Below are 21,813 nucleotides of genomic sequence, written 5' to 3' on the forward strand. Positions count from 1 at the left end.
TACCTGCCAAGAGAAAGCAAATGCTTTGAGTTAAGTTATTGTGATTCTAGGAGTATTTGAGTCTTCTCTTATTTATTTTTATTATTTTTTGATATATTTTTTATTGGAGTTCAATTAGCCAACATATAGCATATCACCCTGTGCTCATCCCGCCAAGTGCTCCCTCAGTGCCTGTCATCCAGTCACCCCATCCCCCTACCCACCACCCTTTCCACTACCCCTTGTTCATTTCCCAGAGTTAGGAGTCTCTCATGTTCTGTCTTGCTCTCTGATATTTCCCACTCATTTTCTCTCCTTTCTCCTATAATCCCTTTCACTATTTTTTATATTCCCGAAATGAATGAGACCATATAATGTTTGTCCTTCTATGACTGACTTACTTCACTCAGCATAATACCCTCCCATTCCATCCATGTTGAAGCAAATGGTGGGTATTCGTTGTTTATAATGGCTAATATTCCACTGTTTACATAGACCACAGCTTCTCTATCCATCATCTGTCGATGGACACCAAGGTTCCTTCCACAGTTTGGCTATTGTGGACATTGCTGCTAGAAACATCGGGGTGCAGGTGTCCTGCTGTTTCATTGCATCTATATCTTTGGGGTAAATCCCCAGCAGTGCAATTGCTGGGTCATAGGGCAGATCTATTTTTAACTCTTGGAGAAACCTCCACACGGTTTTCCAGAGAGGCTGCACCAGTTCACATTCCCACCAACAAGGTAAGAGGGTCCCCTTTTCTCCACATCCTCTCCAACATTTGTGGTTTCCTGCCTTGTTAATTTTCCCCATTCTCACTGGTGTCAGGTGGGATCTCATTGTGGTTTTGATTTGTATTTCCCTGACGGCAAGTGATGCAGAGCATTTTCTCATGTGCATGTTGGCCATGTCTATGTCTTCCTCCGTGAGATTTCTGTTCCTGTCTTTTCCCATTTCATGATTGGATTGTTTGTTTCTTTGCTGTTGAGTTTAATTAGTTCTTTATAGATCTTGGATACTAGCCCTTTGTCTAATAGGTCATTTGCAAATATCTTCTCCCATTCTGTAGGTTGTCTCTACGTTTTGTTGACTGTTTCTTTGGCTATGCAGAAGATTTGTACCTTGATGAAGTCCCAATAACTCATTTTTGCTTTTGTTTCCCTTGCCTTCATAGATGTGTCTTGCAAGAAGTTGCTGTGGCCAAGTTCAAAAAGGGTGTTGCCTGTGTTCTCCTCTAGGATTTTGGTGGATTCTTGTCTCATATTTAGATCTTTCATCCATTTTGCCTTTATCTTTGTGTATGGTGTAAGAGAATGGTCTAGTTTCATTCTTCTGCACATGGCTGTCCAATTTTCCTACCACCATTTGTTGAAGAGACTGTCCTTTTTCCAGTGGATAGTCTTTCCTGCTTTGTCAAATATTAGTTGACCATGGAGTTGAGGGCTCATTTCTGGGTTCTCTATTCTGCTCCATTGATCTATGTGTCTGTTTTTGTGCCAGCACCACACTGTCTTGATGACCACAGCTTTGTAGTACAACCTGAAGTCTGGTATTGTGATGTCCCCAGCTATGGTTTTCTTTATCAATATTCCTCTGGCTATTTGGGGTCTTTTCTGATTCCACACAACTATTAAGATTATTTGTTCCAACTCTCTGAAGAAAATCCATGGTATTTTGGTAGGGATTGCATTAAATGTGTAAATTTCCCTGGGTAGCGTTGACATTGTCACAATGTTAATTCTTCCAATCCATGAGCATGGAACATTTTTCCATCTCTTTATGTCTTCCTCAATTTCTTTCAGAAGTGTTCTGTAGTTTTTAGGGTATAGATGCTTTACCTCTTTGGTTAGGTTTATTCCTAGGTATCTTATGCTTTTGGGTGCCATTGTAAATGGGATTGACTCCTTAATTTCTCTTTCTTCAGTCTCATTGTTAGTGTATAGAAATGCCACTGATTTCTGGGCATTGATTTTTGTATCCTGCCACATTGTCGAACTGCTGTATGAGTTCTAGCAATCTTGGTGTGGAGTCTTTTGGGTTTTCTATGTACAGTATCATGTCATCTGAAAAGAGGGAGAGTTTGACTTCTTCTTTGCCAGTTTGAATGCTTTTTATTTCTTTTTGTTGCCTGATTGTTGAGAATAGGACTTCTAGTACTATGTTGAATAGCAGTGGTGAGAGTGGACATTCTTGTCGTGTTCCTGATCTTAGGGAAAAGGCTCCCAGTGTTTCCCCATTGAGAATGATATTTGCTGTGGGCTTTTTGTAGATGGCTTTTAAGATGTTGAGGAATGTTCCCTCTATCCCTACACTCTGAAGAGTTTTGATCAGGAATGGGTGCTGTATTTTGTCAAATGCTTTCTCTGCATCTATTGAGAGGATCATATGGTTCTTTTTTTAAAGATTTTTTATTTATTCATAGAGACAGAGAGAGAGAGAGGCAGAGACACAAGCAGAGGGAGAAGCAGGCTTCATTCTGGGAGCCCGACATGGGACTCGATCCAGGGTCTCCAGGATCACGCCCTAGGCTGCAGGTGGTGCTAAACCGCTGCACCACCTGGGCTGCCCAGATCATATGGTTCTTGTTTTTTCTCTTATTGATATGATCTATCACATTGATTGCTTTACGAGTGTTGAACCAGCCTTGCATCCTGGGGATAAATCCCACTTGGTCATGGTGAATAATCTTCTTAATGTACTGTTCAATCCTATTGACTATATCTTGTTGAGATTTTTGCATCTGTGTTCATCAGGGATATAGGTCTTTACTTCTCCTTTTGGTGGGGTATTTGTCTGGTTCTGGAATTAAAGTGATGCTGGCCTCATAGAACAAGTTTGGGAGTATTCCATCCCTTTCTATCTTTCAGAACAGCTTTAGTAGAATAGGTATTGTTTCTTCTTTAAATGTTTGATAGAATTCCCCCTGGGAAGCCATCTGGCCCTGGACTTTTGTGTCTTGGGAGGTTTTTGATGACTGCTTCAATTTCTTGCCTGGTTATTGGCCTGTTCAGGTTTTCTATTTCTTCCTGTTCCAGTTTTGGTAGTTTGTGGTTTTCCAGAAATGCATCCATTTCTTTTAGATTACCTAATTTATTGGCATATTGCTCATAATATGTTTTTAAAATCGTTTGTATTTCCTTGGTATTGGTTGTGATTTTTCATTCGTGATTTTATTAATTAGAGTTTTTTCTCTCTTCTTTTTAAAAAGGCTGGCTAATGGTTTATCTATCTTATTAATTCTTTCAAAGAACCAACTCCTGGTTTTGTTGATCTGTTCTACAGTTCTTTTGGTCTCTATTTCATTGAATTCTGCTCAAATCTTTATTAAATCTCTTCTGCTGGGTGTAGGTTTTATTTGCTGTTCTTTATCCAGTTCCTTTAGGTGCAAGGCTAGCTTGTGTATTTGAGTTTTTTCCAGTTTTTTGAGGGATGCTTGTATTGCTATGTATTTCCCTCTCAGGACTACTTTTGCTGTATCCCAAAGATTTTTGAACGGTTGTATCTTCATTCTGATTAGTTTCCATGAATCTTTTTAATTCTTCTCTAATTTCCTGGTTGACCCTTTCATCTCTTAGCAGGATGGTATTTAACCTCCATGTGTTTGAGTTTCTTTCACATTTCTTCTTGTAATTGAGTTCGAGTTTCAAAGCATTATGGTCTGAAAATATGCAGGGTACAATCCCAATCTTTTGCTATCTGTTAAGACCTGATTTGTGACCCAGTATGTGGTCTATTCTGGAGAAAGTTCCATGTACACTTGATAATAATGTGTATTCATGTGCGTTTGGACGTAAAGTTCTGTAAATATCTGTGAAATCCATCTGATCCAGTGTATCATTTAAAGCTCTTGTTTCTTTAGAGATGTTGTGCTTAGAAGATCTGTCATTTTCAGGAAGTGCTATGTTGAGGTCTCCCAGTATAAATGTATTATTATTTAAGTATGTCTTTACTTTGGTTATTAATTGATATACTTGGCAGCTCCCACATTAGGGGCATAAATATTCATGATTGTTAGGTCCTCTTGTTTGATAGATCCTTTAAGTATGATATAGTGTCCCTCTTCATCTCTTACTACAGTCTTTGGGATAAACTTTAATTTATCTGATATGAGGATTGGTACCCTTGCTTTCTTTTGAGGACCATCTGAATGGTAAATTGTTCTCCAACCTTTTATTTTCAGGCTGTAGGTGTCCTTATGTCTAAAATGAGTCTTTTGTAGACAGTAAATAGATGGGTCTTGCTTTTTTATCCAGTCTGAAACCCTGCGTCTTTTGATAGGATCATTAAGCCCATTTGCGTTCAGAGTTACTATTGAAAGATATGAATTTAGTGTCATCATAATACCTATTCAGTCCCTGTTTGTGTGGATTATTTCTTTGGACTTCCTCTTTCTTTTACAGAGTCCCCCTTAACATTTCTTGCAGAGCTGGTTTGGTGGTCACATATTCTTTCAGTTTCTGCCTATCTTGGAAGCTCTTTATCTCTCCTTCTATTCTGAATGAGAGCCTTGCTGGATAGGGTATTCTTGGCTGCATGTTCTTCTCACTTAGGATCCTGAATATATCCTGCCAGCCCTTTCTGGCCTGCCATGTCTCTGTGGAGAGGTCTACTGTTACTCTAATATTTCTCCACATATAAGTTAGGGATCTCTTGTCTCTTGCTGCTTTAAGGATTTTCTCTTTATCTGTGGAATTTGCAAGTTTCACTATTAAATGTCGAGGTGTTGAATGTTTTTTATTGATTTTAGGGGGGATCTCTCTATCTCCTGGATCTGAATGCCTGTTTCCCTCCCCAAGTTAGGGAAATTCTCAGCTATTATTTGTTCAAATACACTTTCTGGTCCTCTGTTTCTTTTGGCGCCCTCTGGAACCCCAATTAAATGTAGACTTTTTTCTTCTGAGTCTGTCATTCATTTCCCTTAATGATTCCTCATGATCTTTTAATTTTTTCTCTTTTTTCCTCAGCTTCTTTCCTTGCCATCAACTTGTCTTCTATGTCATTCACTCTTTCTTCTATATCATTAACCCTCATCGTTAGGACCTCCAGTTTGGATTGCATCTCATTTAATTGATTTTTAATTTCGGCCTGATTAGATCTAAATTCTGCAGTCATGAAGTCTCTTGAATCCTTTATGCTTTTTTTCCAGAGCCACCAATAGCTTTATAATTGTGCTTCTGAATTGGCTTTCTGACACTGAATTGTAATCCAAATTCTGTAACTCTGTGGCAGAGAGTACTGTTTCTGATTCTTTCTTTTGTGGTAAGTTCTTCTTTCTAGTCATTTTGCTCAGTGCAGAGTGGCTAAAAACAAGTTGTACATGCTAGAAGTGCAAACTCTTCTCTCTGTAGCGTTTCAGCTGTTCTCTCTTTAAACCTCAGGCCAAATTCATAGGTTTTCAGGATGATTTGAAAATTATCTAGGTAAGTTTGTGGGGACAGGTGACTCGGGGACCCTACTCTTCCACCATCTTGCCCTGCCCCCCCTTGAGTGTTCTCTTAAAGAGAAGATACAGATACTTCTAGAAAAGGCAGCATTGGAAGGTTTTAGAATCTCAGAACGTTTTCCATAAAAGTCAATGATTAATTATGGGATGAACTTCCAAAAAGACAGTCACAGGATTATGTGAGAGGAGATGTATTGTGTCCATGCTATGTCAGACATCTAGCAAATGTGAGCATTCTTCCCCTCCTTTCCATAGTTCCTGGTAAAGTGACTCTTGTCTGACTTGCAATTTTCAGAATTATTATTTTGAGACAGAAACATGGGTCTATGTGGTACAGATCAATAGAGATTATAACCATCACATGAATGGACTGGGAGTAAGATCAAAGTCTAGGTTAGCTAGAAGCTTAGAAGCATGTTGAAATGATTTGAACCATAGTGAATATTGTTTTTGTCATAAACAGCCAAGGAGGAGGGAATGACAGCAAAACACAAGAAGCAGCTAGAGATGGAACTCACTGCTATGTTTCTGAAAGAGACAAGTGACGGCTAGGAGTATGGAGCCAAGGACTAAACACCAGGGTTTGAGCTACAGCCCTGCTTCTTCTAGTTGGATGATCTGGTGCAAGTTATCAAATGACTCTTGGCTTCAATTTCCTTATCTGCAAATTAGGGATAATTACAGCACTTATTTTATAGGATTGGTATCGGGATCAAATGAATTAAGATTACAGATGTTCTCAGAACAGTGCCTGGAGGATATTAACTGTCCTAGGAGTACTGGTTAATTTAATAAATGTAGGTATGTCCAGCTTTAACATATCCTTAACAAACACAATTCCCAACTTGCAAATTAAATAATTTATATAACCAATGGGTCTGTTCAGTATTGCTTAACCAGTAAGCAATTTTACTTCATTTAGATGGTGTTCTGAGACATACATATTCAATAAAATGTAAATATATTTAAAATTAGGTGATAAAGGAAGACTATCTCATGCCAAGAAAAGTATTTCTAGGAAAAATTCTGGAGATCATATAGAGCAAAGTTTTCTGGTAAAAGTAATCAACATTGAGGATAGATTGCAAAGTTTAAGACACCATGCCAAAATCACTCTTGTCAGGTGGAAGGTAAATATGCAGTCATCTGTAGTCTATGCTCTATTTGGCTAAAATCTGCTAAGAGTAGGAAACCCCTTGTCAAATGAATGGGGTAACTAATCTCCTGTATTTCCTCTGGAAGTACATCTAATTATAATTGATCTATGACCCCTCCCCTCAATTTGATTCTAATCCAAAGGGACATTACTTAAAAACTTATCAAAGAGGTTTACATGGGAAATAACCATTGACATATTGCAAGTGTAAGGTAATTACAGATGGAAATGGCCCATAAAACTGAGAATCATCTTTCATATCTTCCTCTTTCAACTACTTGTATCAGGTACTGATGGTTCTTCCTTGAAAATCTATCACATGTCCTCAAATTATCTTCATCTTCACTGCCAGACTCTAGTCACAATGGGTAGACATGGTGTGTGGTAAAATGCCATGTATCTTCTATCCATATGGTTTCAGCACACCAATGGCTGGACACTTCCATGTACTTGCCAGGATATGACACCAAGAGCATGATGAGTCTCTCTTTGCTGTCTCAGGACCTTCTCCAGAGTCACAAGTGCTTACTCACTTTCACTGGTGCAACCCAGAAATGTGGGAGGCAAACATATAACAATGAAAGATGGTGGAGGGAGCATCCCCCTCCTCTCCATTCTCCAATCCCATGGAATGGTTCTGAGGCACATTCTGTGTCTGTGTTTCTCAAACATTAAAGGGCATTAGAATCACCTGACTAAAACACAAGTTCTGAACCCTATCTTGCAAAGTTTTAACTCAGTAGATCTGAGAAGGGATCCAGGACACTATGTTTCTTGAAGTAAGAAAGCTACCAGTGATGCTGAGGCTGCTGGTCCAAAGACAACACTTTGAGAATCATTGTTTTGTGTGATTCCTCAGAGGATTCCCAGTACAAATGAGCCCCAACTGCCCACAGCATCAACAATCCCACTAAAGCAACTTTAATTGATTTTTCCTCCCTTTCTGATCTCATTCTCCTCTTCCCCATTTCTCAATCCGGAATCCAGGAATCACATCTCAAACAAGTGACTGGCAGCCAATCATATACCTCAAACTCTGCTTTCAGAGGAACTCCCCTTGAGACTAGGCCAGTAGTGTTCTTGGCTGGATTCTCAAGTAGCATCCTCACTTGTCTACCTGGAACCTACTGCCCAACTTGAATCTGTTCTCCACTCAGTGGCTTGAAGAATGCAAGACACTAACTGCATGAAGTGACTTCCTACTTAAAATCACCAGTGCATTCCCATTATCCCTTGATAAAGTCCAGACTATTTTGAAGGATTTTTATGAGGGTTCCTGGTCTCCAGCTTCATCTCTCAACATTCCCCTCTTGCAGGCTTTTCTCTAGTGTGCTAAAACTCTATTATCCAGCTCCTAAGATTGCTCTTGCTTCTGGGTTTTCACACGAACTTCTGAATTTCTTTAACAGTTTTTCTCTTATTTACATCTCAGCTCAAAGCCCATTTTGTCTGAAATACTCTTTCTGATCCTATTGACGAGATTAAGTATCCCCACAGAACCATGTTACCCTGCTATTGCCTTTATCAAGCATGTCTGGTATTGCTGGTTTCATTGCCCGTGTCCTCCATCATGCTTTACACCATATGAGAATAAGAACCATTCATTTCCCACAGACCATTGTATCCCCAGCATGCAGCACAGCAATGGAACACAGAAAGTACTCTGAAAATATCTGTTGAACAAACAACTAATAGGTATTATTGTTACAGTTTTATGGAATAGGAAAATAGACTTTGTCCAAAGTAGCATGGCTAAGTTAATACTACACATCAGAGTGACCTCAATGCCCAAAGGCTTTGAGTAGGATAGCCCTACTTTCTTCTCAGGGAGGAGAGTATTAAGCATTATAGGAGGATTCTGGCCAAGGAGATACAGACTAGAGGTAGAACTGTTCCAATTTTAGCTAAAACTCACGATACGACCCAAAGACTTAATACTCAGTATTGTCTGGCTTATAATTACCCTAAATTGTTTGTTTATTTATTTATTTATTTTTAAATATTTTATTTATTTATTCATCACACACACACACACACACACACACACACACACACACACACACAGAGGCAGAGACAGGTAGAGGGAAAAGCAGTTTCCATGCAGGGAACCTGATGTGGGACTCGATCCCAGGACTCCAGGATCATGCCCTGAGCCAAAGGCAGATGCTCAACCTCTGATCTACCCAGGTGTCCCTGTTTCCTTTTTTTAAAATTATATTTTGGGGGTATCTGAGTGGCTTAGTTAAATGGCCAACTCTTGGTCTTGGCTGTGGTCACAATCTTGAGGTTGTGAGATCAAGCCTCATGTCCATCTCTGTGCTTAGCATAAAATCTACTTCAGATTATCTTTCCCTCTTCTTCTGCACTCTGGCCCTCCCTCCAGCTTGTGCTCTCTCTCTCTCTCAAATAAATAAATAAATAAATAAATAAATAAATAAATAAAATCTTTGAAAAAATAAAATTATATTTTGGTTTCCTTTTATTTGTGTAAGACTTTATGTTGTAGTGAGCATGTTTGCTGATATAGTTGGTTTTCCAATAGAAAGGCTTTTCAGTGGGGAGAAGGGTGATTAAGAAAATGAAAAGGATAGATTCAAGCAAATAACTATGTCACATCCCCTAAAGGCAACATAAACCATTCTTACCATTCACTTGTGTGAATGATAACTGCATGAACATTACCTCTATCCCCCCAAAAAGAGTAATTTGAGATACATATCTCCCAAAATACCCAAATCATGTCATAGGACCCATGGGGTCTGACGGTATCTGAAGACCCCAGGGATTCCTTGGAGGGTGTTTTCTGCTCACCTTGTCTAAAATGGGGGCCGTTCAAAATAGTGATCTTTGGCTTGGTCTGTTTTTTTTGTTTGTTTTTTACAAGGAAGAAATATTTTGTAGCTTTTAAGAGAAGAATAGTAGTATGCTTATAATAGGATAGGTCTTTTTCAATCTTAGATATAGTCCTTTTTTTTTATGTTTGGACTTCATGGCCTCCAGGAAACTATATATTTCCAAAGAATGGATGTAAACTTCCCTAAGCTGTCAAAATGGACAGGGATTCAGTTTTACTGAACGTAAAACTGGGAGTTATTTGGTGGTGGCGAGGAAGAGAGGGGGGGCATGCTCATAAATCTTGCCATTCTCTACTGGATGGCATTTAGTCAAGATGGTAATTGGTCAAAGTCTAGGTAAGACTTAATTTATGACAGTGGAAACTAAAATCCAATGGCTTCCTGTCACAGCCAGAAAGATGGCCCTTGCCCCCCAACCTTTCCCTCCTCCCTTAGGCAACACGGAGCCCGCTGGCCTCTTTGCTGCTCTTTGAACACACAAAGCACACTCCGATCTGGGGTCTTCATGCTTGGTCCTTCTGCCTGGAGCTCCCTGAGACTTGTCCTCTCATCTTAGTCATGTCTGCTCAAAAGTCATCAGAAAGGCTTTCCCTGTCCATCTGACCTGACATACTTTTCCTATCCCTATCACTCTCAATCCTCCTATGGAGTTTTGATTTCATAGTGCATACAGATACCTAACATTGTTTGTTTATTGTCTCTGTCTTTCATTGGAATATAAGTTTTATGGGGCAAGAACTTGGTATCTCTGCTTTGATCACCACTCTACCCCACACTCAGAATATCTGAATAAAACACATGCTTAATAAATATTTGTTGGAAGCATCAATGGATGACGTAAAAGGATAGTACATATATGGTATCAAAAATTGGGTCACTGAACATAGCAATAAGATAGTGGCCTCATATAACTTATTTTCCTTGCTAAATAAAGGCTAACTAGATGTCTTTTGTGTAGCATTTGTTTTCCATGTGGCAGCTCATCATTAAGAGCCAGAAACAACAGATACTTCATTGGACATAAACAAGTATGAGAACACTGACCTCCTTTAGAATCACAGAAAACCATCAGGTCGGCAGCTTTCCTCTTGGTGATGCAGAGTCAATAACAGGAAGCAAAGGGCAGGTATGTTCTGTCATTAAGTCTAGTGCTTTTCCTCCAAATGGCTTCATTAATGCCAAGGTCACTCGACTGAGCATGACATTGGGGAGATCATTGGTCCACAGCCAGTGTAAGCCATGGGGCATGCACATAAGAGCTAAGGATTGTTTTGTTTTCTTTTTTCTTTTAATTTCCCCTATGATAACAGCTAATGTATTTTACATTAAGTCTCTATAAATCTTGCCAATGACCCAGACAATCAAAAACTGAGCTAAGATCTATAATGACCCTAGGTCATAGGACTGTAATAGAAGGAATAACTAGGAATCAGCCTCCAAACTCCATTGCTGTCATACCCATTTATTTTACACCTCAGCTGAATTATCTTCGTTGTCACCTTTACCTCTTGAATGCAATTTACCCCAACTGCTGTGGTTTCTTCAAAAACATATTCTACTTTTCCCTTAGACTATATTCCCAATGCCTTCATTCTAATGAATTGCCTAATGCTTGGATTGCCCCATGGCCTCTTCTATGTAGTGTGTCTTCAATCATGTTCCAAAACTGTGTGGATATGAATGGCAGGAAGGGACAGACAGAGGGACAAGGGTAGAGGGGTATCATCATCCACCGAGTGCTTATTCTATGCCAAGCATTGTGATAAACGCACTATTTTATTTCCCTCAGAAATCTCAATTAGAAAAAAAAAAAAGAAATCTCAGTTAGGTATTATTCCATTTTATGAGTAAGAGAATGGAGGTAAAGAGGGGCTAAGGATTTTTTTTTTTAAACTTACACAACTAACAGTTTTCCAGGGCTGAAAACAAGAAAAGAAGAAAGAAGGGAGGCAGAGAAGAGGTCTGGGGAGGCAGGCTTGCAGGCCAAGCAGCCTTGGCTCTCCTGTCCACACAGCACAGCCAATCAACTGTTACCAGACTGGTCTTTCTTTCTTAAGGTAATCCATTCAAGGACATTTGTAGTTCCCCATCACTTCTTCCATCAAGTACATACTTGCTGATAACAATAGGCCGATGGGCAAACTCTATGGCACAGCCTCTATGTCTTGGCTGGTGCTATCTCTCTCTGACCTCAAAACATATGCCTGGATACCTGTGTCCCCTCTACTTAACCATGGAAAGTAATCCGAGAGCTCTGCTGCCAGCCAGGTGCCAAGGTCATACCAATTGTTACCTAGTTAAATTATCTCAGGAACTCCAAGAGGTAAGCCTCATTGTTCCTATTTTACATATTAGGAAATTGAAGATCAGAAAGATTCAATCACATTCTCAAAGTCACATAGAAAATGCACAAGTAGAAATGTGGACCTTGATTTTCTTACAGAGAGACCAACTGTTGAATTTTTTTTTTTACCCAAGCTGAATTTTCTTTTATTATTTATTATTATTATTTCTTTTATTATTATTATTATTTCTATGATACAGAGAGAAGGGGTATTTGGTGGAGAAGCAAGACTCCATTATAACATTTTAGTGAATTATTTAGATGAAAGATGCTAATGATAAAGTGTATGGGAGCCAGACAGTAGCTCAGATTGTTGCATTTTTATTCTCCATCTAACTCCTACTCACATCAAGGCTGATGGAGCTCACTCCTTCCATGAAGCCTTCTTTGAACATATCAAGCACTGGTCTTTCCCTTATTAGAGTTCATTTTGCTCTTGTAATTAATAGTCTATCACTTGAAGGCTCCCAAACCACCCTTGCTGTGACAAGGCAATTTCAAGGTCTCTAAGCTTCTCAATTCTAGTTCTGTTTTTTCCAAGCTGCATCTTGGACCTAAAACTTAAAGCCATCAAAAGAAAAACATTTCTTAACTCAAAGATTTAACTAAAGACCTATATAATTATCCTCTAATGCTTTTTGCTATTTTCACATGGGTTGTTTCCCCAACTATACCTTTGCATTTTTTTCATGAACCAACTGTGTTCCAAAGTTAATCGGTAAGTCCACACTTTGCAATGTGAATAGTCTTTCATTCTAAATGGCAATAAAATGATAAGATTTTTCATCTTCATCTTACCAAAAATGTCTATTTAGCTGATTCAGAATATGATCCAGCTGAAGTGATGATGAACTTCAACTACTTGGCCATTCAAATTAAAGGCTGAAATTTGAGCAGCTGCCTAATTTCTAGCAATCGAAGGCAAGAGGCTGTCACTCACAGCAGGCCTGAGCCATCCACAGAGAAAGTTCCCTGTCCCAATTATTCTGTATTGTGGGCAGATAGAGAATGGAGGAGACAATGAGATATCCCAAGTTCCACTCCAACACCCACCATAGTCCTTGGCCAGGTACTCTTGGGGAGAACGTCTGTCATCAAGGCCTCTCAAACATTTTTCTCAACGATTGACCACCAATTCCTACAAAATATCTTCTGAATTAACCCCACGTTTGCCATCCCTGCTACTATCACCTTAGCTTCAACCATCACCACTTTTCATGTGGACCATGGAGGCTTCCCCTCTGGGCTTCTGACCTCCTGGTCTCACTTTATTCTGTATGACTCCTTTTTTTTTTTTTTTTTGCTTTAGATCATTAGCTCTGAGTTTCACCCTTCATCCTATTGCTCTCCAGCCACACCATTCTACCACACTAGGGAAATAAGCGCATCTGCTGTCTCAAGCCACCCTGTCATTGCAGATGACTGACCTTCTTCCAGGAACATATTGCCTTCCTTTCTTTTGTAACTCCCTGCTGTATTTTTTAATGCCTCAGGGTCCCTCCCGTCCCCCAGAAACCTGCCTCACATGTCTCCTAACCTAAATTTTGTAACTTTCCTCTTCTTTCATAGTTTTCTGCAGCTTGTTACATCACCATGTGAGGATGTCACCTGTCTCTCTCCCACTAGATGGGGGCTCTCACTGGGAAGAAATGACCATTCATCATCCTAGTGACTATTCTAGAGCCTAGCAATTACAAGTATCTGCTGAATACACTGCTGTTTCATGATGAAATAAGAGAAGGATGAAGGGGGGTGCCTGGGTGGCTCAGTAGTTGAGCCTCTGCCTTTGGCTCAGGGTGTGAGCCCAGAGTTCCAGGATGGAGTCCCACATCTGGCTCCCTGCAGGGAGCCTGCTTCTCCTCCCTCTGCTATGTCTCTGCCTCTGTGTGTGTGTCTCTCTCTCATGAATAAATAAATAAAATCTTTAAAAGAAAAAAAATAGGAGCACCAGGTAGCTCAGTCAGTTAAGCATCTGCCTTCAGCTCAGGTCACGATCCCAGAGTCCTGGGATGAAGCCCTATGTCAGGCTCCCCACTCAGCAGAGAGTTTGCTTCTCCCTCTCCCTCTGCCCCTTCCCCAGCTTGTGCTTTCTCTCCCTCTCTCTCAAATAATAAAATCTTTTAAAAAAGAATTAACAAAAATAGATTTACTAAAAGTCATGTTGAAGCTAGATTATTTTCTACATGTGTTATAAAAGATGATACAGCCTGTGAGGAAGAGAATGCTTAAATAATAGCCTTTCATTTTAAATCATTGAGCACTAGAGCCAGAAGGGAGGCTCTATTTATTGAGGACAGTCACTAACTTGTGACATCTATTTCTATTATACAGTTCCTTTCAAAACACAATCCCATTTTTAACAAACCTCTTTTGGTAGGAAAGTTGTTATTTTAGAAAGTAAGTTAGTTAATTATTTCATTTTCAAAGAGTTTTGAACCTTAGGAATATTATCTTTTAATATTTTAAAAATTGAAGTACAATTTATATATAAACAGCTTTAAAGTGTACAGTTTGATAGGTTTTGACAAATGCATAAATCCACAAAACCCATACCCCATAAAGATTTGGAATATCTCCATTGCCTCCCAAAAGTTTCCTCATATCCATTCCTTGTCAGTTCCAAATTTTTCTTCCCAGTGGCAACCATTCTGATTTTTACCTCTGTTGATTAGTTTTCTATGCTGGAGTGTCTTATAAATGGATACAAATAGAATATGTTATGATATGTTATGTGTAGAATATGTTACTCTTTTTACGTGTCTGGCTTCTTTTACTCAGTATATTGTTCTTCAGAGTCATCTATGTTTTATGGGTATCAGTAGTCTACTCTATTTACATTTAAAGTAATTATTGATAGGGGAGGACTGACTTGTTATGGGCATTTACAAATACATTTATATTTGTCTTGTTTTTTTTTTTTTTGTCTCTTACTTCCTCTGTTACAGTCTTCCTTTGTGTTTCATTGTGTTTTAATATTGATGTACTTTGACTCCTTTCTCTTTTTCTTTTGTGTATTGGTATATTTGTTAACATTTTTCTGTACACAGCCATGTCATCAGCACATGTAGGTACCTTTGTGCCTTTTATCACAAATGCTATGCCTTGTATTTCTTTTTCTTGTCTAAGCGCAAAGGCTATAACCACTAAAGTACTGATAGAAATATTGAGAGTAGACATTCTTATCTCTTTTTTAATCATAAGGATAAAGAGTACGAAACATGGATTTTTCATAGGTACCTTTTATTCTAGTGAGACAGTTACTATTGTTTGTTAATTGAGAGTGTTTTTTAAAAATCTAGAATGGATATTGAATTGCAGTAAGTTCCTTTCATCTATCTTATTTATATCTGTGATTTTTCCTTTTTATTTTGTTAATATGGTAAATTCAATGGATTAGTTTTTGAATATTAAACCAAGCTTTTATTCCTGTGATAAAGCCCACTTTGTCATAATATGCTATCCTTTCTTTACATTACTGTAATTTTTTTGCACCTATATTTACGATCAATAACAGTTTGTAAAATTTTTTGCATGCAATGTCTTTATTAACTTTTATCTTAGGGTTATGCTGTGTCTAAAAATTTGGGAACTCTTCCCTTTTCCTGGATTATCTGAAGGAGTTTGCATAAAGGTGCTATTATTTCTTTCTTTAATTCTTGCTAAAACTTACAAATTAGGCTCTCTCAGCCTTCAGTTTTTGTGAGAAAGTTTTCTTATAATAAATTCAAACTTTTAACAGACATGAGGCTAATCAAATTTTCTTTTTTGTATCTAATTGGATAGTTTATGTCTTTGAAATCATTGATCATTTGATCTAAATTGTCAAATATACTGATATAAAATTATCCAAAACATTTATTATCCTTTTAATTAATGTCTGCAGGAACTATAGTGATGTTTGTCTTTGCATTAGTTTTCTATAGCTGCTGCAATAAATCACAACAAACTTAATAGCTTTAAACAACAAAATTTACATTCTTATGTTCAGGTGATCAGAATTCTAGAATGTGTATTCTGTAGTTGTTGGATATAATTCATAAATATCAATTAGGTTATATGGGTTGATAGTGTAGTCTAAATCTCTATTCTTACTGATTTTTTTTTCCTTCTGATCCTAATAATTATTGAGAAAGGAGAGCTGAAATTCCTAATTGTCATTATTTATTTGTCTGTTATTCCTTTCAGTTTTCTTTTGTAATCATGTGTTTGGATTTCTGTTATTAGGTGCATCTATATTTCTTTTTTTTTTGTATGTTGAATATTTATTATTTTTTTTTTAATTTTTTAATGGTGTTCAATTTACTAACATACAGAATAACCCCCAGTGTATTTCAGATTTATATGTCTTATGGATGAACTAACCATTTTATTATTTTAACATGTCCTTATTTGCTTATAGTAATATTCCTTACCCTGAGATTTAATTTAATATTAATACATCCAATCATGCTTTTTATGATTTGTCTTTTATGCCATTTTATATTTCACTATTTATGTTTTTATATTTACCATGGCATACCATGTACTTGAATCTTGCTTTTTAATTAGATTGGTAATCTTTGCTTTTTAACTGACATGTTTAGTACATTTATACCTAATAAAGTATTGATATAGTTGTATTAAAGTTTTCCATCTATTTTCCATCTGTTATTTTTATTTTGTCTCTCTTTTCCTACCTTTTTCCCATAGCTAATTGGGGATATTTTAATGTTCTTTTACCTATTCTGTTGGATTAATATCTATACTTATTTGTTTCATTCTTGATAATTGCTCAAGAGTTTGCATTGGACATATTTAACTAGCAGCATCTATGTTCAAATCATGTAACACTTCATGTATAACAGAATGAATTTTACAGCAGTACAATTCCACTTTCCTTCTTCCTGTTCTTTGTGATATTATTGCATATTTTATTTTTGCATGTTATAAATTATTACTGTTTAAACCTCTAAATATTTTTAAAGGAAATGAACTCTGGGAATCAAACTAGGGGTGGTGGAAGGGGAGGTGGGCAGGGGGTGGGGGTGACTGGGTGATGGGCACTGAAGGGGGCACTTGATGGGATGAGCACTGGGTGTTATTCTATATGTTGGCAAATTGAACACCAATAAAAAATAAATTTATAAAAAAACAAAATATAAAAACAAAACAAAACAAAAAAAAAACAAAAATGATAATAAGGTGTATGTTATCTTTAGCCATAAATTTATCATACCAAGCAATCCTCATTCCTCCTATAGATCAGTTTACATGGAATTCTTTTCTTTTAGTTCAAAGAGCATTCTTTAATATTTATTGCAGTAAATATGTAGTTAGTGATTCTTTAAACCTTTATTTGTCTAAAAATGTATTTATTTCACCTCCATTTTTGAAGAATATGTTTTGCAGGTTATAGAATCCTAGACTGATAAATGTTCCTCCTCTACCCTTCCTTTCAGCACTTTAAAGATATTGTTTCATTCTGTTCTGGCTTGAATTGTTTCTGATGAGTAGTCTATAGTTTTATTACTGGCCATTTTGATGTAACAAGTCAAATTTCTCTGGTTACTTTTAGTACTTTATTATTATTTTTTAATAATTTAATTAGAATGTGCCATGGCATGGTTTTTCTTTGTGCTTATTTTTTGAGGGTTTCTTTGGTCATTTTGATGTATAGATTTATATTTTTCTTAACATTTGGAAAATTCCCAATCATTACTATTCAAATAAATTTTTCCCTCCACCTCTTTCTGAGATTCTAACTATGTATACATCAGAGTGTTTGATATTTTCCCAAATTCAGTGAGTCAGTGTTTACTGTTTTTTCCATCTTTTACCTCTCCATGAAAATATCTGAATAATTTCTCTTACCCTCTTTTCAAGTTCAGTAATCCTCTACTCTGCAGTATCTAGTATTTTATATATAAATGAATCCAGTGAATTTCTCATTTCAGATATGTCTTTCAGATCTAGAATTTCTTTCTAATTCTTAAAAAAATGTTTTACAAAAAAAAAGTTTTACATCTCCCTTATTTCATTCCCTATGTATTCACTTATTGCACATATCTTTTCATTTGAAACATTGAAATAAGATGATAGCTGCTTGAAAAATTTCTTGCTAATTCCAACCTCTGTATGCCCATTAGTCTGGCTTTTTAATTGTTTTTCCTTCTGTTTTTGGCTCACATTTTCCTCCTTCACATATCTAGTAACTATGTGTAACACATTGTGAATATGCGATTGAGAGTATGCATTTTGTTTACTTCCTTTTAAGTGTGTTGAATGTTATTCTTGCAGACATTTAATTTACTGGTGAAGTTTTATTTTGTCAAGGCCTCTCTCAAGGCCTTTTTAGGCCTTTGTATAGAGTAGTCCTTCTTTTAGAGATGGATTAGCCCTCCTCTTATTGACCTCTTTGAGATTTTACCTGAATTCCCATGTGTTCTCTACTCTGGCTATTCAGAACTCCAATATATCCCAGCACTGTGTAACCTCTGAAGTCTTTATTCATTTCACATCTACCTGGTAGCTGTTCTCTAGCAGACTTCATGAAGTCTCATCTATGCATGTGAAGTGTAGTATTCAGCTGAAGACTCAAAAGGAAATTTTTAGAAATCTTTCTCTGAACAGCTCACCACTCCCCAGTATTCTGTCCTGAAAAATCCCACACCTCAATAGTTATAAATTTCTATCTGTATTCTCCACCCAGCAAGATCACTGTTATCTGCTTGGGCTCTGTATCCCTCTGCCATGGTTTGGAATGTGCCCCATGCAGAAATTTGGGGTAAATTGGGGTAGATTTTGGAGCTCAATTCATATACTTCCATTTTTTCAAGGATCACGACCCTCTGCCTCCTGTTCCACTGCCTGGAAATGGTTGTTTTATAAAATTTTCCCCCAGTTTTATAGATTATTTTTAATGGTGGGAGGACAGATCCATTACCTGTTACTCTTTGATGGCCCCATTCAATAGATTTTCTAATTTGTGTTTCACGGTACATGAACCAAAATCTGCCTCCCTGAAATTTCCAACCATTTCAGTTGATTCTATCTTTTGGAATACCACCACAATAGTTCTTACTATACTGCTTTTAACATATTCTATTGGTGCAAAGAATCCAATCTCCATTCACTAACTCAAGGATTTGATCCTATAATTATCTCATTATCTTTGCCACATACTTCTTTCCTCTCTACTAATTCCCATTAGCATGTAAGCTTCTCTTGTCTCATGTCCTCTTCAATTTCCTCTCCATTTTTCTGCTTCCCATGATAGCAATGTTTCTGCAAATATTAAAATAATCATATTTTCTTGAATTTCCACACATTTATTCACCTCCCTTTGTGTTCATTAGCCCTACTAATCAGGGCTAGTTTATAACCATGAACAACTCTTCATGGTTATAAACAAGTCCATCTGTCTATGGCCAGTGACCAATCCCCCCACCCCTGCCCATGACCAATTCTTGGATATCCTTTTTCTATTTCCAGTGGGATTTTACATACATTATTACCTGTGTTTCTTGATATACTTCCTAATTTGTTTCCAGGGCCCCACAGTCTGCTGGACTTCTCTTACTTCACTGGCTTCTCCTTTTCCTTTTCTGTTTCCTGGAATCTCAAATGCTGGAATGCCTTGGGTCTGGACCCTCTTGCTTCTCCCATGTCATTGTTCCCTATGTTACACTGCTATTCTTTGCTGCTTCCCCACTTCTGTTAAAGAGTTCTATTTACCTTATTAAGCAATACATGTGCTTCCTCTCATTCACAACATTCACTTTATAAACATGTTTTGTTTGCTTTGCCTTCAAAATGTATTGCAAATTCAACTGCTTCTCATTACTTTAATTATTACCACCTTCATTCAGGGCACTTTTCATCTTACCTAAACTTCCAAAATAGACTCTTAACTCTTACCCTTACTTCCTGGACCAGTCCATTCTTCAAACAACTGCTAGTGTTATAATTAAAAAGCTAAATCAGGCCATGTCACTGACCTGGTTAAAGTCACTAATGACATCTCTTCACATTTATAAAAAAGTCCAGGCTTCTAAAATAGCTCCATATTCAACACTTGATCTTAGCCAAAAGGCCAAGAAATGATTAGCTCCACATTTAAATTACCTGGGGTGATAGGACTTGACTTTACTGTATACTAAGTCAGTTTGGGGATTTTACAAATTACTGATCCCTGGGCCCCACCTCCAAAGATGGCTATTTAATTAGTATGGGCTGCAACTTAGACATCAGGACTTTTAAAGCTCCTCATGTAATTCTAATGTGTGACAAAATGTAAGAACCACCAACAGGTGATTTTGGGGGGGGTAGAAGGAGGGAATACCCCAGAGATATGAAAGGTGGATCTACTCTTAAAGATTATTCTTTAATTGGGATTAATTGGGGCCAGAAAATAGTTATCAGCATTTTCTTAAGACTCTTAAGAGATTCTATGGTTAAGTCTAGACTGAGATTACTGTCCCACATCATTTTGTCCTTGGCTACTTCCCCAACCACTGACCTACTTGTGAAGCACATTCCTTTTTTCAGAACTATCTTCACTCATTGGTGATTTACAGAAGCTTATTTGACATATTTGAAGAACAACCACATGAAGCCACTAATCAGATTGTGATCAACCACATCACCCCAGATGGGTAGGTTCAACTTCAGTTAATCTGAGCTCTGCCTTTGGTCAAAAAAATCTGGTTACCTTCCCTGTAAGGGCAAGTGATACAAACAGCATGCATGTCCATTTTTGTCTAACAATTCTTTTCCCTGACTTGCAGCCTTCAGAGCAGATTATTCAGGAAATAGGCTGATGTACTGCTTTGCCCTTCACAAATAACAGTAAGAGTCAATTCCTCTTATAAGAAAACATTTGGGAAATGGATACTACATTGGCTCCCATTTTTATTTGTCTTCAAAAAATGAGAAACAGATTCATGCATTCCTATTCTTATACTCAAAAGCACAAGGTAGAAAGAGAAAAAATGTCACTTGTATTTTTAGTTTGTATGCGACTGAAAATATATTTTCTTACTCAGGGAAAATCTTTTTTACAAATACAAAGTTGGTTTCTTTATATAAACTCTAAGTATGCTTCAGTTTCTTTTGTTGGCAAGTCCACAGAAAGTACATTACTCATCATCCAGAAGAGATGTCATGAGGACAAGGTCCAAAGATTGAGAAAGGACATAGGAATCTGCTGCCCAAGAAAGAATCTGCTTAGATCTATCAACTACCTGGAAAATAATGGAAATCAACCTCTCCCAACAATTACTCTGAGAGTCCAATTATGGAGATTTTAAAATGCAAATAATCAACATTAACATAAGAATTTAATTTCATACAATTATTTTTGCAATGCAGGTGAGAACTATAGTAGGAGATGAACACATACAGCTCTTACAGAATCATAAAATCACATGTGTGTAGCCAAGAGACTTTACAGAATAGCAGCAGCTCATTTTGCAGATAAGTAGAACCTTCATGGGAATTTGATGACTAGACTAAAGATTTGAAATGAGACCAATACTTACATTTTAGATGCATCAAGTTCCCTGACAATTTTATCTACAAGCTACACCACCCTATTTTAATTTCTAAATGAGTGGTACCCCACTTTGTTTAATTTAATAAATGTTGTTATAGCCTCCTAAATTAATGAGAGGTCTAATACTTAACAGAAGGGCAGAGCAAAACATATTTCTAAACTGAAGCTAACTTCACAGTTCTAAAACTAAACACAATAAGCTACTATTTGCTATGTGTCAACTGTACTTCAGTAAAACAAATTTAAAAAAATAAAAAGTTACTATTTTATGAATCATCAGAAAAAGTGTGATTGAGGGGCACCTAAGTGGCTCAGTTGATTAAGCATATGCCTTTGGCTCAGATCATGATCCTGGGGTTCTGGGATTCAGCCCAGCGTCGGGCTCCCTGCTCAGCAGAGAGTCTGCTTCTCCTTCCACCCCTCCCCCTGCTCATGCTTGCTCTCTCAAATAAGTAAATTTTAATTAAAAACAAATAAAAATTGTGATCTGACAAAAAATATTTG

At 37.3% G+C, this 21,813-nt stretch overlaps 1 protein-coding gene across 3 annotated transcripts in view; it reads right to left on the minus strand.

Annotated features, from left to right (window-relative positions):
- DSCAM (DS cell adhesion molecule) overlaps positions 1 to 21,813 on the minus strand; it is a 732,790-nt gene that overhangs the window by 240,457 nt on the left and 470,520 nt on the right. The gene's annotated exons all lie outside the window — the stretch shown is intronic.

This window comes from Canis aureus, chromosome 30 (genome assembly GCF_053574225.1).
Source record: "Canis aureus isolate CA01 chromosome 30, VMU_Caureus_v.1.0, whole genome shotgun sequence".
In the NCBI taxonomy this organism is placed as follows: domain Eukaryota; kingdom Metazoa; phylum Chordata; class Mammalia; order Carnivora; family Canidae; genus Canis; species Canis aureus.